Source organism: Anas acuta, chromosome Z (assembly GCF_963932015.1).
Source record: "Anas acuta chromosome Z, bAnaAcu1.1, whole genome shotgun sequence".
NCBI lineage: Eukaryota > Metazoa > Chordata > Aves > Anseriformes > Anatidae > Anas > Anas acuta.
In genome coordinates this window covers 23413452-23427321 of record NC_089017.1, presented here as the reverse complement: position 1 = coordinate 23427321, position 13870 = coordinate 23413452, and the positions used below count along the sequence as shown (strand labels likewise).

Below are 13870 nucleotides of genomic sequence, written 5' to 3'. Positions count from 1 at the left end.
CAAGCTAGCCCCTATCACCTTCCCAAAGCAGACTCTACTATTGACTTTTAGATCTGACATAAAACAATTATTTAATCCCATGAATAGCATATTAATTCTTGATTACATTTTCTCCTAGCTAGAAAAAAGAAGAGAATGCAGTGGTTAGTTATGAGGGCTGAAAAGGTAACTGTTTGGACAGCTTTTAGGCATCCTGTAAATGCTGCTAACAGCCTAATGACATAGAACGAGGAAGCTGGGTCTGTAGCATCATCGCGCATCATCGGCACAGGTAACAGCTAAGCAGGTCTCACATACCGAGCCAGACTGCTGGAGGAGGACACTGGTTTGCAGGTGCAAAGAAAAGAGGCTACAGAAGCACTTTGATAGCTGGCAGCCTGAAACAACCTTGTAGACTTCTACCTTTTCTAGCCCACCGACCCTGAACCCGAGAAGTGCTGCAGGATCGGATGCACGCCCCGCAAGGTGGAAGAGCCAGGCCCTCCTCTGCCATGAGAACACGAGGTGATTCCTGAAGTTCTGTCTCATCCCTTCCCTTTTCTGTGTGTAACTGGGGTTGATGGCAGAGTCCAAGAAGGAGAAGAAGGCTCAACCTCCTCACTGTCTGGGTGAGGATGCACTTAGCGATCTGCTGCTTGTGACCACACTACCACCTGAAAGCCTCCATCACATGAGCCAGATGTAAACCTGTAGGCTAGGGGAAAGGAGTGGAGGAATGGAGCAGCATTTCTGTTCCTCTGGAAGGAAGCAAGCTCACTGGGTAGGACAGGCTCACACAGCCACAAGGTATTCACTGGGTGGCTCAGTCTGCACCATGCTCCCTTGACCTGAAGCACAAATCATTTATTATTTCAGGCAACTAGTTTGTCGCAGTGGTTCATGCTTTGACAACTACAGAAGGATGGAGCAGGGATGCTGTGGACCCAGGTCTGCACCCAAACACCAAGGGGGAAAACACTTTCAGAAAATGCAGCAGCCAATGCCTCTCCTGGTGTATCTATCCCAGAGACTACCTCCTCAAAGGTCACTCAGGGAAATAGTTTTTGCCAGTCACCAACACAAGCTTCAGCTCGATCTGGCTACATCTGGCATCAGGAATCATCTCTTTCCTCACGAGGTACCTTGCATTACAAAGCAAACAAACAGTATCACGGCTTGGCCACCAGTGACTGGCTGAAGGGCTTGGGTCTCTACTCTGAACCCTCTTCCCGTTGCTCTGATCCAGCAAAACCCAACATCTTAAGATTTAGGACATGCTGTAAGGAGTTTCCCTGTTCCCAGGCTCCAGCACAGAAGTATGAAAGAAGCAATTGGGGTTGGAAGGGGATAATTTTTTGTTTACTCCTGAGTAGCCAAATGGGCAAACAGCTTATTTATTTGAAAGGTTTTGTTAGTACTTCTAGTGTGCAAGTGCCTGGAGTGATGGAAAGGCCCATTTTTAAATACTGAGATCTATAAATCTCTGTGACAAACTTACAGAAAGTTTACTTTCATGTTTAAGGACTCCAGCAAGAAACCCACCCAACATGGTACATAGCCCAAATGTTAAAAACCCTGTAAGAGAAAACTGCAGCTTTATTTTTATGTTTATCCAGCAGCTCTATGTTAACTTATTATTGACTTATTATTGAGTGGGGAGTGACACAGAAGTCAACTTTCTCTGTAAACCAACACCCACGTCTACTTCTCAGCACCTCAGGCAGAGGGTCTGAAGCTCTCTGGACCAGTAGAGCTCCACCAGTCCTCCAGCACTTCTCATGGGGCATCAGACATTGTGAAACCTCAAATGGAAGGTTTCTTTACATGGGAACAGTTCCAGTCACCAACTGGCATCTGAGATCTTGAAGCACTGATCCAAATAACACAGGCTATTCTTCCACTGACTTTCAAATTAGCCATATTTTTGCAGAGTTACAGAACCTGGGCTGTGTAAGTTAATCTCTGCACGTACACAGGTGCATGTAAGTAGAGTGTCATAGATTTTAAAATGAGCCTGGAACTACAGAGGTATTTTCCCTAGCAAATGAGACCTGCCCCTGTACCCCAACCTGCACTGCTTACTTGGATAGACTTCCACTGCAGTCAATGGGAGACACAGAAGTCAAGCAAGGAGAAATGGGTAGGTGCAAAACTGATAATAAGAGCAAGATACTTGATTTGGGACTTGTAGCTATAAAAAGGCAGCAAAAAGGAAATGAGCAATTCTGTTCCAGTGTTTTAATCACACGGCAATAAAATGTAAAAGTTCTGAGTTCAAAGAAACAAAACCTATGTTCTTTTTGATTTAGGTCTATGAGTTTCATCTGTTTGAGGCTTGTGGCTGATCCTCCCACTGCTGTTGCACAGCCTTTATCTGTGTAAATAACAGTACCAGAATTGAGTCTGTGGCAGTTTTTAAAGACCATTCCTTGATCTAATTACCTTTTACCCTTGGGAAAGCACCTGAATACTTTTAAGCCATATGAATCTGAAAAAAAATCAGCTACTAACACATAGGAAAAGCAGTGAGAAAGGATTCCAACCATAAACACAAAACCTTACATCTTCTGACACTGGAAACCGCATTGACTTTTAACGTGAGTGATCCCTGGAATTCAATGGACTGAAAAGAATAATACGCTTTCAATGATGTGAGAAAGCGGAAGGATATTCATGCTTGAAAAGTAAATATTTTCCTGAGTTTACATTTAAAAAACTATTAAACTCTCAGTAAGAAGCAATTTTAAAAGATTTAAAGTTGAGAGGTACAATTCATTTTTTAAAGCCCTTTCACTCGCTTTTGCAAGGAAAAGGAAAATAAGTATGCCAGTCCCACATGCTTCTAAGGACCATGTACTTCTCCCCGTGTGCATACATAAGCCTGCAAGGACAGCCACGGGGAATGGAGCCAGGCTGCTTCTGGTGGCCTGAGGGCACTGGAGCACAATTAAAGCATGCTTAGGTTTTTGGTGTGAGGGTGGACAGGAACTGCTTTTCATGGTGTCTTCTCTGTAGCCAAGGCATTTTCCCTTTGTATGTATCACTTGAAACGGATGCAGTTTAAGCAAGCAGTGACTTCCTCTCCAGTCCCTGAAAATCCTATTAGAGGTGTCTTAAAAAATCACCAGGCCTGGGAGACCAGTGGCAGCGAAACCCAGAAGCAAGCCATGCCAGCTGTGTGAAGGGTGGAAGGTAAGAAAATATCCTGGGCACTTTCCTCAGGTTACCAGCACCTTGAGGACTGGTGCCAGTCTTCTCCATGCAACAACCAGACACAGTGGGGCTGACTGGCAGTGTTCTGATGGGACGGTGTGGAAATACCGTGGGTAGAAATCTGTTTGAAAACACTGCCTTGTTTACTCCTAGTTGGGTAGTACCCCATCACTCCATGGCTCAGATTGACCCTGCAGGGCTGACTCTGCCACCTACCACCAGTAAACAGCCTGACAAGCTACATCAACTAGCACAGCACCCTTGGCAGCTGCCTGACAAACCATTCGGGAAAAAATAATAATAAATAAATAAACAGCTACTCCTGCAAAAACAGCACTCAGAACCAGAGAACCAACAGAATGAAGGCTGGCTCAGCTACAGAGGAAGACAGAAGAGAGACAGATTATTTTCCTGTTGTGAAGGAAAGTGCCAACAGGAGTGCTAGGTTCTGTCCTGACTTTGCTGTACATCATCTCAAGATGGACCTGGTAAAATCCTAATGCAAACACATGCAGAAAGGCCAAGCCAAGCTCTCCCGAACAACCTCCACTCTGCCACCTCTCATCTTTGGAGTGCCCAACCCTGCAAATGTTCATCTCTTTCTGCACAGAGCTAAGTGACAAAAGGTCAAAAAGCAGATCTATCCACATTGAACTGGCTTTGCAGTATGCATGCACTGTTTGAAAAGATAGAGGACTGAGTGTTTCACTCTAGAATGAAGAAACCAGTGTTGAAGAAAGGAAGATCTTACTTATCAGCTGTGCAAGGAGACCCATCTCATTGGTGTTCTGGTCTGTGCAGGTCAAAAGTACCAGCAGTCAGGGGCCCGTGGCTGGGTGTGTTCCTGCTAGGTCACAGCAAAACCTTCAGAAAACTGAGGCCAACTTTCATCAGCTGTGTTTTTAAGATTTCCTTTGAACACAGTCACATTTTTAAAGCTGCAGTGAGTTATGATTCTGACCACAGAACACACTCATTGAACCTATCTTTTAGTTCTCTGCCACTCTCTGTGAGCTCATCTAAAAAAACTTTGTCCTCTCCCTCCTCACATCTCTGTAATGCAGAAAACAAAGTAAAATGGGAATCGTACTTCCTTTCTTCTTTGCATGTCACTAACACAGGGGGAAACAGTCCAATTCTAGAAATGTATGTCCATGGAAATTACCCTGCTCCAAGAAGTGTCAAGAACAAGCAGAGTGGCCTTTTGATACAAAAAACACACCACACCTAAGGAACTGGAACCAAAACCATGTCCAGCCTGTACCTCTTAGCACAGATATACTATTTCACTGTAAAGCCCTTTTCTCCTTCTCAAATGCCTACCCTTCTCACTAACACTTAAAGTAATTAGGATTATCTCAGATGCCCACAGTAGGGCACATTCATTGTGTATTTTCAGATAGCATTAATTCTTGGCATTAGGAACTCAGGATAAAAGGTAAAGATCTGAATGGAGATCTTTATTCAGCATGCTTTACCACGGATTATCTCATTCTTTTCCAGTTCATGCTTGTACTTTTACCAACTAAGAAGGCGGGGCTATAACTTGGTGTAATTAGAAACCAGAAGCTGAAGAAAATATCTTCTTGCTGAACTCATTCAACTCTGCCTTTAAATTCTCTTAAAATAACATGTGAAACAATCAAACAAGACTTTCCACTTCTCATCCACGTCCAATTGGACAGGAAGGATGCAAGGAAGACATTCTGGGAGTCAAGGCTTTGTTCTTTGAGGTTCCAAAACCTACCTCAAAACTAAATGACCCAATTACAAAGCAATTGCCCTGAACTCCTGCAGGCACGACACGCAGCAGAACAGCACTGACTGACCAACACTTTCCACTACTACCAATGTTACTTTCTATAGCTCACCTGATGTGACTAAGCTGCTGCCTAAGGCTAGGAAAGGCAAAGAGTGAAGGACCCATCTCACAAAAACATCTTCAGGAAGAGCAAGTGTGCTGAGACGAGCATCCTTGCTTTGAATGGTCTGAAGACCACGTGCAAAGCCAAGCTGGTAAAAGCTTGCTGGGGTCACAGATCTGAGGTATTTTTAACCCGGTAGCAACTTTCCAATGAGAAGGCATCACAATAAAAAGAATCATCTCTTTTTTCCTTCACTGTCATTCTCCAGCTACTTATTTAACCCCTGTGTTGTCCAGTGCATGTGTTTGTGCATTGACACAGGGAATTACACTGGAGAAATGGCTGCTGCAGAATATCCAGCCACTTTTATTTTGCATTGCCACTACCACAAAGAGGCACAAGCCTGTCCTTTGGGCTGCAATTCTATGCTATGACCACCAACAGATACACTTTCAGAGATCCCTGCTTCCCTCAGATATTCATGGTCCACCACGGCAGGGAACATGCTCTGCTGTTGGGCAGACCCAATGCTTTGCATGGCTGCTCTCCAAACCAAAGGCCAAGAGATGGACAATGCTTTTGAAAGGAATTTTTCCTGGAAAAAAAAAAATCATTTCAAGATTCAAGATTAGAAAGCAGCCACACAAACATATGAGAGAGCCATCGATTTCCAGGAAAGGTGTATAAAAAGTGGCTGTGAGGGATGGAGGGATTTGGAGATCTGCCACCAGCTGAAGAGCAGCAGGGAACCTCAGAGAAATGAAGCAGTTTGCTTCATCACGTAACAAGGCTGTGAAAAAGCTGGGACCTTTCATCTCTTTGTTCCCGGAGGTCACATAATACTTCTCTATTCCACACACAACACCAAAGACTGATTCTCCATCAAAAAGATGCCTCTGGTGTGTAGTATTCAAAGACCAGCAAAAGACAGGCAGCTCTGAGAAGAAAGAAAAAATAAAGAAAGGTCTTTGAACCCACTTTCTGGACTGTTTTTCTTATTCTTGTAGGAATTAAATACTTTGTTCTTAAAAAAAAAAAAAAAAAAAAGATTGGAATTGCACAAATCAATCACTTCTCAAGAGAAGTATCTAGTTGCTTTGCCAGCTGGCGGTACACATGCCCAAATGTCCACCCCAGGCATTTTATCCTGCCAGGACTAGTTTTGCACTAAACTGCCTTGCTATGGGGCTAGGAGATTTGGGGCTCCTTGGGCTGGTGCAACTACCTTCGAATCCAGGTCCACGAAATGGGATGCACTTTCTGAAAAGTCCTTTTTTTTTTTTTTGTGGAAAAGGAAACAATCCACTTTTTAGATCCAGGTCAGCGAGACCACACGAAGATGTAAACAGGTGGTACATTAAAAAAAAAAAACCTGCTACGTAGCAACAGGCTGCCTTACAGCTGCAAGCCCAGGGACAGGACTCACCAACAATGTGCACTTATTAAGGAAAGCAGGTAGATGTCCCTCAGAATCTTCCATGTCTTGCTGTGACTTTGCAGAAACACATGATTTTAGCAAAAACAATCAGTGGGTGAGATTCTTCTCTCACAAAAATTTTCACCAGACTAATTTCCAGCCAGTTCTAAAGCACAGAGCACCCGGTCATCCCCCTGCACTCAGCCACCTCCCTTCACACGTAACCTTGAGACATGACATGGATCTTGTGGAGCCTGCTCTCTGTCAGTTTCCTTTGGGGCAGTGACACAGGCCATCCTGTAGGTCCCCAGCACCATCTAACCCAGGGACAATGCCACACAGAGCTCACTGAAACAGAAATCCAGCTGCCCCTGGCCAGAATTGTGTGACTCAGTCACATGTGCTCACCACGGCTGCAGCACGGCAGGACCTAAGAACAAGGGGACAAGGCGCTGCCTGCTGCTTCTTCCTGGGATTGCTGTTGACACTGCAGGGAATGGATGAGCAGACATGGGGCTGTATGTTCCCTGTTTCAAGGAAAGACCTTGCAAGCCAGAGGGGACAGCTAGTGACTCTGCCTTCTCACCTTTTTCTGGGCATCACTACAGCGTATTTGTTTTTGTTTTCCTTGGAGTACATATTTAAAACCTGACTAAACAAGAAGTTCCTTGTTAATAACTACCTCTAGAAGCATGAAGTGTCCTACCTAGAAAATGCATTGCAATTTAAAATAGCTGTGGCAGGAAAACGTTTTTTTGAAAAGCAATGTTAACTTTTAAGGAAGGAGTGCATTCAAGACTCAAAGTAATGTTATTGAGCAGCAGCATACGTGTGAAGACACACACACACAAAAGGCACAAGGTTTTTCCCTGATGTAGCTATACTAAGAGAAGGAAATGGGATCCTAAGAGCTTTAATACCTGCTTAAAGCATCTTGGTGTCTCATGCAGAAATCATACCACTGTTTTGGCTGGCCATCTCCCAGCTACTGGGTCAGAAAGGCTGTTAATCTCTACTGGCTTATCAGGAGAAAAAAAAAAAAAGAAAAAAAAAAAAGAGGCTATCACAGTTCGTGTAACACCAGGACTCGCCATGTAAGTGTAAACTTTAATTCTGGTCACATCTCTACATTTTTACTTTCATTTTCAATCTATAAAACAAGGACAAAATCCATGCCTGTTGACATCAGTCATAATACTCAAAGAGTAACCAAATAGCTAATAATGATGGCTTCAGCTCTTTCAGGCTCAATGACATTCTTAACGTTAGAAAATACTGGCTCAGTGCAAAAGTGCCGTATTGTATGGCTTAAAGATTTTTTTGGACATGATTTGCAAGCTTTTGGAAATCAAGAGGTTACTAAACAATCAGAGAAAATGCTAAGTCTAATGAAAGTGATCTGTTATGGTAGATACAATAGATTTTTCACTTGCCAATAATAGATTTTTCTTAATGCTCTTACACTGTAAATTTCTCTGCTGGGAAGGGACAAAGAAGGACCTGCAACTCATACCATACTAGCACAAGCTGCAGGAGGTTTGTCACTGACTCCAGCATAAGCAAGACTGTACTCCCCTACAGCTGTGCTCAAAATTGAATAGGAGAGAAGAAAGAAGAAGCCTTATCACATGTAGATTAGAATTCAGGTGAACCTGCAGGTTAAAAAGCCCAGGAGGCTTTAAAGTGAATTAATATTGTCATGGCATTACTATTTCTTTAATATGAACTTTAATTTGGAAGCCAGTCAAGCAGACTTCCAGTAAAATGGTTCAAGTATTGGTAAATATGAAGCAAACAATGGACATATACATAAAGAGAGTAAAAATGTTGCCACTTATTTTAAAGTGAGATTTATACACTCAGAAGTTTAGGAACCTTGTCACAATAAGTCACTCTACTTGAGAAAATAGGGACAAAAACTGAACACAAAACATTTCTGAGGTAGTCAAATAAGTTAAATGAAGTTTCACACAACATTAGGCTTACGACAGACCCACTGCGTTATATTTATATTTATTTCCACGAACACAATAGCAGCATTAAATACATACTGCAAACTGCTGGCGTGCAACAGAAACTTCCCCTGCCTGGGGGTGAGGGGCCAGCCTCTGGCTGACCATGTGTGACCACCCTTTGAAGGTCTGCTCCAGTGCAGAGCTGATGGGCATGTGCTGTGCGTGCCCAGCTCTGCTGCTGGTACCACCAGCACAGCCTTACCGAGATGACTACAACTGGCCCAAATGTACTTGCCACATCTTCAGCACGCGTTTCCCTTGCCCTAACTTGCCGTGATCTGAAGTTGGGAAGATGGACCTTACAGCATGTTAAAGTGGCAGAAAAGTTCATAATGAAAAAAAAATTTAAAAAATCAGTATTTTGTTACTTTTGTATGTTGTACAGAAAAATTGAAGTGTAGTCCCTTGGGTCAAGGGGGCAAATCTGGACACATACGGCTGTGTGGAAGGCTGCTTGTCTTCAGAAGGACCACTCTGACACCACTCAGCTAACTTAAAAAGTGCTGCTGTCAGCCCCAGGCAGTATAAAACTGATTCAGCACTAGAAGGGCAGGGCGGGGAGGTAAGCAGGTAAGGAGGGAAGGGAGGAGAAAATGCAACTCATCCTCTGCCACGTCATACAGCCCCACTGCATTTCACTGCAGACACAAAGCCGTGAAGTGTGGAGGGTGCAAGGGACGCAGGAGAGCTTGCACCATACAAAGCAACTATCTGTTGCTGTTCAGGGCCACAATGTGCCTTTTCTCTCCTTTGGAACATGAGGCAGGCAAGGTAATGTCCATCTCCCTCCATACAGGTAGCTGATTATCACAGCAGCTGAATGCAACAAGGAAAGCAGGTGACAGCTGGGACCTTACCAACATAGCTGGTCCTAATCCAAAACTCTCCTTTAGCAGTGACACCCACTGTGCTGGATGGACCTGTCTACCCAGACAAGAGCTAACTGAGGTCCTCCACACCCTCCTGGGGAAAGAGGAGTTCCTGCAGGGGCTCTGTGGAGATAAAAGTCCTTCCTAGGTAGCACTAAGGCCTTCCAGCTCAGGCAGCTGATGCTGTCGCAGGTGTAGTGAACACAGAGGGACCTGCTCTGGGCTGCTGGGGAAGGCAGGATTTTCAATGCACTGAAAAAAGCAGGAAAATGCAGATTAGCATGTCCAGGAACCTCTTGCAAACATGACCCAAGCTGAACAGTTCAGAGAAAGAAGTACAGAGGTCAGCGCCATGGCTGAGGAGGGGTAATTAGTTTCAAAATAAGGGCCAATCCACATTCCTATCTCCCCACTCCTTTTTAGCTACACTTTATGGAGTTACAGCTTCATTTGGGCCACTTCAGGCAAAAGCATCCAGATAGAAAACATACAGCAGACCCCACTCACCAGGCCAGTGTTGGTTCTTCTGTTTGCACAAACCTGTTTGCAGTATTTACATCTTAGAAAGTATTAGGGACAGAGTTCAACCAAATTAAAGTCCCTGGAAACATATGTGGCTCATCAAAGAGCTGGGACAAAATACATATGACTTGGTAGGTGTAGTTTTATGAACTAGAAGTTTGTATTTATCTAAGAGAGGAGGCAGAAAAAAACTGAGATTAGCAAGGTCTTGATTTGTGGTATTGAGGAGGTTTGAAACAATATTTAAGGGCACACAGCTAGCTTGAATCTGTCTCAGACTGCACCTTATCAAAAGTGTTTTATACAGCCAAAAGCCAATGCAAAAATCTGCTAAAAAAATTGAGTGTAAACAGTTGTTTCAGGGTGGGAAAATAAAACATTCCTTGCAGTGTCTACAAGTGCTCTGAGACAGAACTTGAAAGGGAAAATGATTTATAAAGGAGCAGGAGAGGGAGTTCATTGATTTTTCTTCTTCTTTCATGTCCAGAAAAGAAACAAAACTGGTGACAAACTGGACTAAAAACATGCTTTTACTTCAACAGCCTAAGACACGATTAGCGCTATGCGTGGGGTAAATAAACACGCTACCCGCAGCATGTGGGATGTGATTCAGACCTTATGAAAACCTTCTACCCCTGAAGCTTAATTGATTTAACAGGCACTGTGGGACAAGAATCAGGCACGGAGCCTTACAACTGGCATTGTAAAATAAATTTTGTAATGTAGGTATCGTAAAAAATTGCAGAAAATTGGGAAATAAATTTGATATTAAGTAAGTGGTTAGATAGATAAAATGTTGAACGCCTATCCTATAGAAACAAAACCAAAGATCTTAGAGCTCTTTTTCTAAACGTCAAGTTGGCTTCCTCTCTTTCTGCTTTACATTTTAAAATGAATCCTGGCAAAATGATGTACTCAGTGCTCAAGATACATCCAATGCCTCTTCCAGATCTGTTCAGACTTTTAAGACAAACATGACACAAATGTCCCCCTCTGTCCCTACAAACCCCTTTCAAACACCTTTGAAGCGAATTGCAATCTGATCTGCAGGCCTTTTCAGCACAGAGTGCTGCGTTACTGCAGAGAGATGTTATGGAGCTGCGGGCATGTGCTTGATGCAGCAGGAGCATGCTTGGCGAGCCAGGGCTGCACCAGGCAGCGCAGCATCACTACACAGCCCCATGCAGCCACTGGCGGCAACCGGTGGGCAACTAGATCACCTCGAGCCAATGTTTCAAGCCTTCCCCTTAAGATACCACTTCATACAATGGAAATGCTGACACCTGGCTAATTATGGAGGGGAGAGCTGAGTCCCTGTCCCGTTCCATCTGATGAAGTGCCCTGAGGAAGAGCATGCATTTGTGCTGGAATTTTATTTACATGTGTGAACCCAGCAAGGAACAGCAAATACTTTTATAGCATGCAGAATGAGTCCGCTAATTTTGCAAGACAGTTTTAAAAGTCTGTTAGTTTTCCATTTTTCATATGAAAAAAAACCACTTTGTCTAAACAGTTTCTTCTGTGTTTAACGTTGTGGCAGACTAACAAAATGGTACTTAAAAGGAAAAAGCAGCTGTAACGTTTGCATGTCTGCCCTCCTGCAACAGGTTTGGAAGAAATGGAATGTAATTTATTACAACCTATTTAGCTCTGCAACAATTGCCCTTCAAAAACCGAAGGAGAATAATGTAATTGAACATACATGCCTTCTTTGCTGCAGAAACCTCAAACAGCCTCAGGCAAGAGCTAATACAGATGTAGTACAAGGCATTAAAAGAGTGCTGGATGCTGTAGCTAGCAATTATCCTGGTATTTAACCAAATCTATCGCTCATCAAGAAAGCGTTTAGTGCAGTAGTCGGAGCGAGACAGGCTGACACGGAGCACAGCTACTTAACTGTCCCCTCCAGCGATTACACTTTCTCAACCCAAGAGCCATGTCAAATTAAACAACTACACATTGACTTTTCACTTCTATAAACGTTAAGCTATGATTGACAACTCCTGGATGCTACAAGACAGTCATTATAATCAGCCAACATACTGTTAGCTTTTTTGTGATGTTTCCCACCCCCCCAATTCTGAGCAATTTCCTCCTGGACTATTTTTATAGTGCTCTATAGACATGTTTGCTTTGCTTCCCTGCAGGGTCATTGTAAGAAAACGTCACCCCCATCACAAGACCTTTGTATGTGTGTGGGAAAGCAACATTAAATTAAGTGATTTAACCTGGTGTACAGGATATTTTATTTTATTTTTTTTGTCCAAACTATCACTTCTCCATTAACTCAAATTTGGACTTGTATGGGCAGCAAAAAATGGAAGTACTCACTGCACAAAATACGTCAAGCCCACCTGTTCTACGTGGCACCTTTTCAGAGGATTTTTCCAAATTTTTGCCCCAACTACTAGAATTGTCTTTAAATCTACGTACAGTAGATGCCATATGAGGAATAAACCAACCCACAAGAGTAGAGAATTAGATGAGCTCCACAATAGTGTTTTGTACGTGAATGCTTATTAATAAAGACCTCTACTTCCCTAAGGTTATTACAGCATCACTATGTCAAGCCACTACCTACTACATATATCTGAAGACTGCAGTTTAGCAAAGTTACTAGAAACTGAACGGGTACATAAAGCAGTCAAGGTAGTGAAGAAATACATTTCTTTGATTTTATATGCAACATTCTGAAGCTTGAAAACACTACGTTATAAGTGACAGCTTTACTCTGCACGCCTCTAATTCAAGCCACAAGAGTAACATAAAAGACGTCCAAACTTTCCCCTCTCAAAATAAAAGGAGAAAGTAAACAAATTCGTAAATAATGCTTAATGCTTCTAACCTTTCACCCCCACATCACCCCTAAGAAACCTTGCTGGATCCTTTAAAGTCTCTGCTGAAGAAATAGGTGAGATTAACACTGTATCATTGAACTAATTACGAATATGAACAAGCTTTGAATACTATTTGTATTTCTGGAAGCCTGCATGCGTATATGATCAGTGTACCTGAAGCTTTAGCCTCATGCTGCCAGCAGCAGGCTGAAATGTAAACTTCACAATTTTTTAACAAAGGCATAAAAAATCAAAGAAACAATTAGCAACAATAAACACATTTGTGGAAAATGTTCTGAGCTAGAAAAGTATGATTTCACTGCAAAATTAGTACTCAAAGCTCAAACTAGAGAAGCTGAAAACAGCTGAGGAGGACAAATGAAATACAGTTATCTCTTATCTTTGATAGTGCCAACTGCAGTCCTACTCCTTTTTCAACTTCTGTACTATATTTAATACTCAATGGGGAATCCAGAAATCTAAAATTAAATGCAACAGTATTTCAAACACTCCGCCTCTTCCGCTGGTTGAACAGCAAGGCAGTAAAGCCAAAATACTTCTGTCAAGAGCCCAGAACACGTCAGCTACTCTTCAAACACAGAGGACAAACAGTCAAAGCACTAAAGACAGTGAAATTTGAGTTCATTTCCAGGTTTTGAAGTATAACAGTGAAATAACAATGCCACAGGAAGCACTCAAAAAACTTTATTGGCTTATCCCCAATCCTTTCTTTCACTTGTTTTCGGTCAGGTTAACTGCCACTGAAGTACTGAACCTCCAAAGAAGAAAGATACTGTCCTTGGCTGTAGAGTGATCAACACAGTGTGCTCTCCAGTTCACATGGATGTTACTGTTTAACTCCAAGTATGTCTCAGATGCTCCAGACAGTAGATTTATCTCTAAAGACTCAGCAATTTACTCATACACAAAATGTCTTTGTTACATTTTACACTAATTTCTTAACTTATGTAGCTAGACAAAAATATCTACTATTTTATTTTATGTTGTTCTTTTCTTAGTGACCTTGTGTCAACACTGCGGTTGACGGGACTAAACTAGTTGACAGGAGAACTTCTATCATTTCAACATACAGCCCATCAAACACACTTTCCTTTTTCCATATTTTAAAGTTTCTGAGAGAGTCCCCCAGGAC

At 42.6% G+C, this 13870-nt stretch overlaps 1 protein-coding gene across 2 annotated transcripts in view; it reads right to left on the bottom strand.

The window, feature by feature from the left end:
* Positions 1-13870, bottom strand: part of DMRT1 (doublesex and mab-3 related transcription factor 1) — a 60903-nt gene that overhangs the window by 2090 nt on the left and 44943 nt on the right. The window lies entirely within an intron of this gene.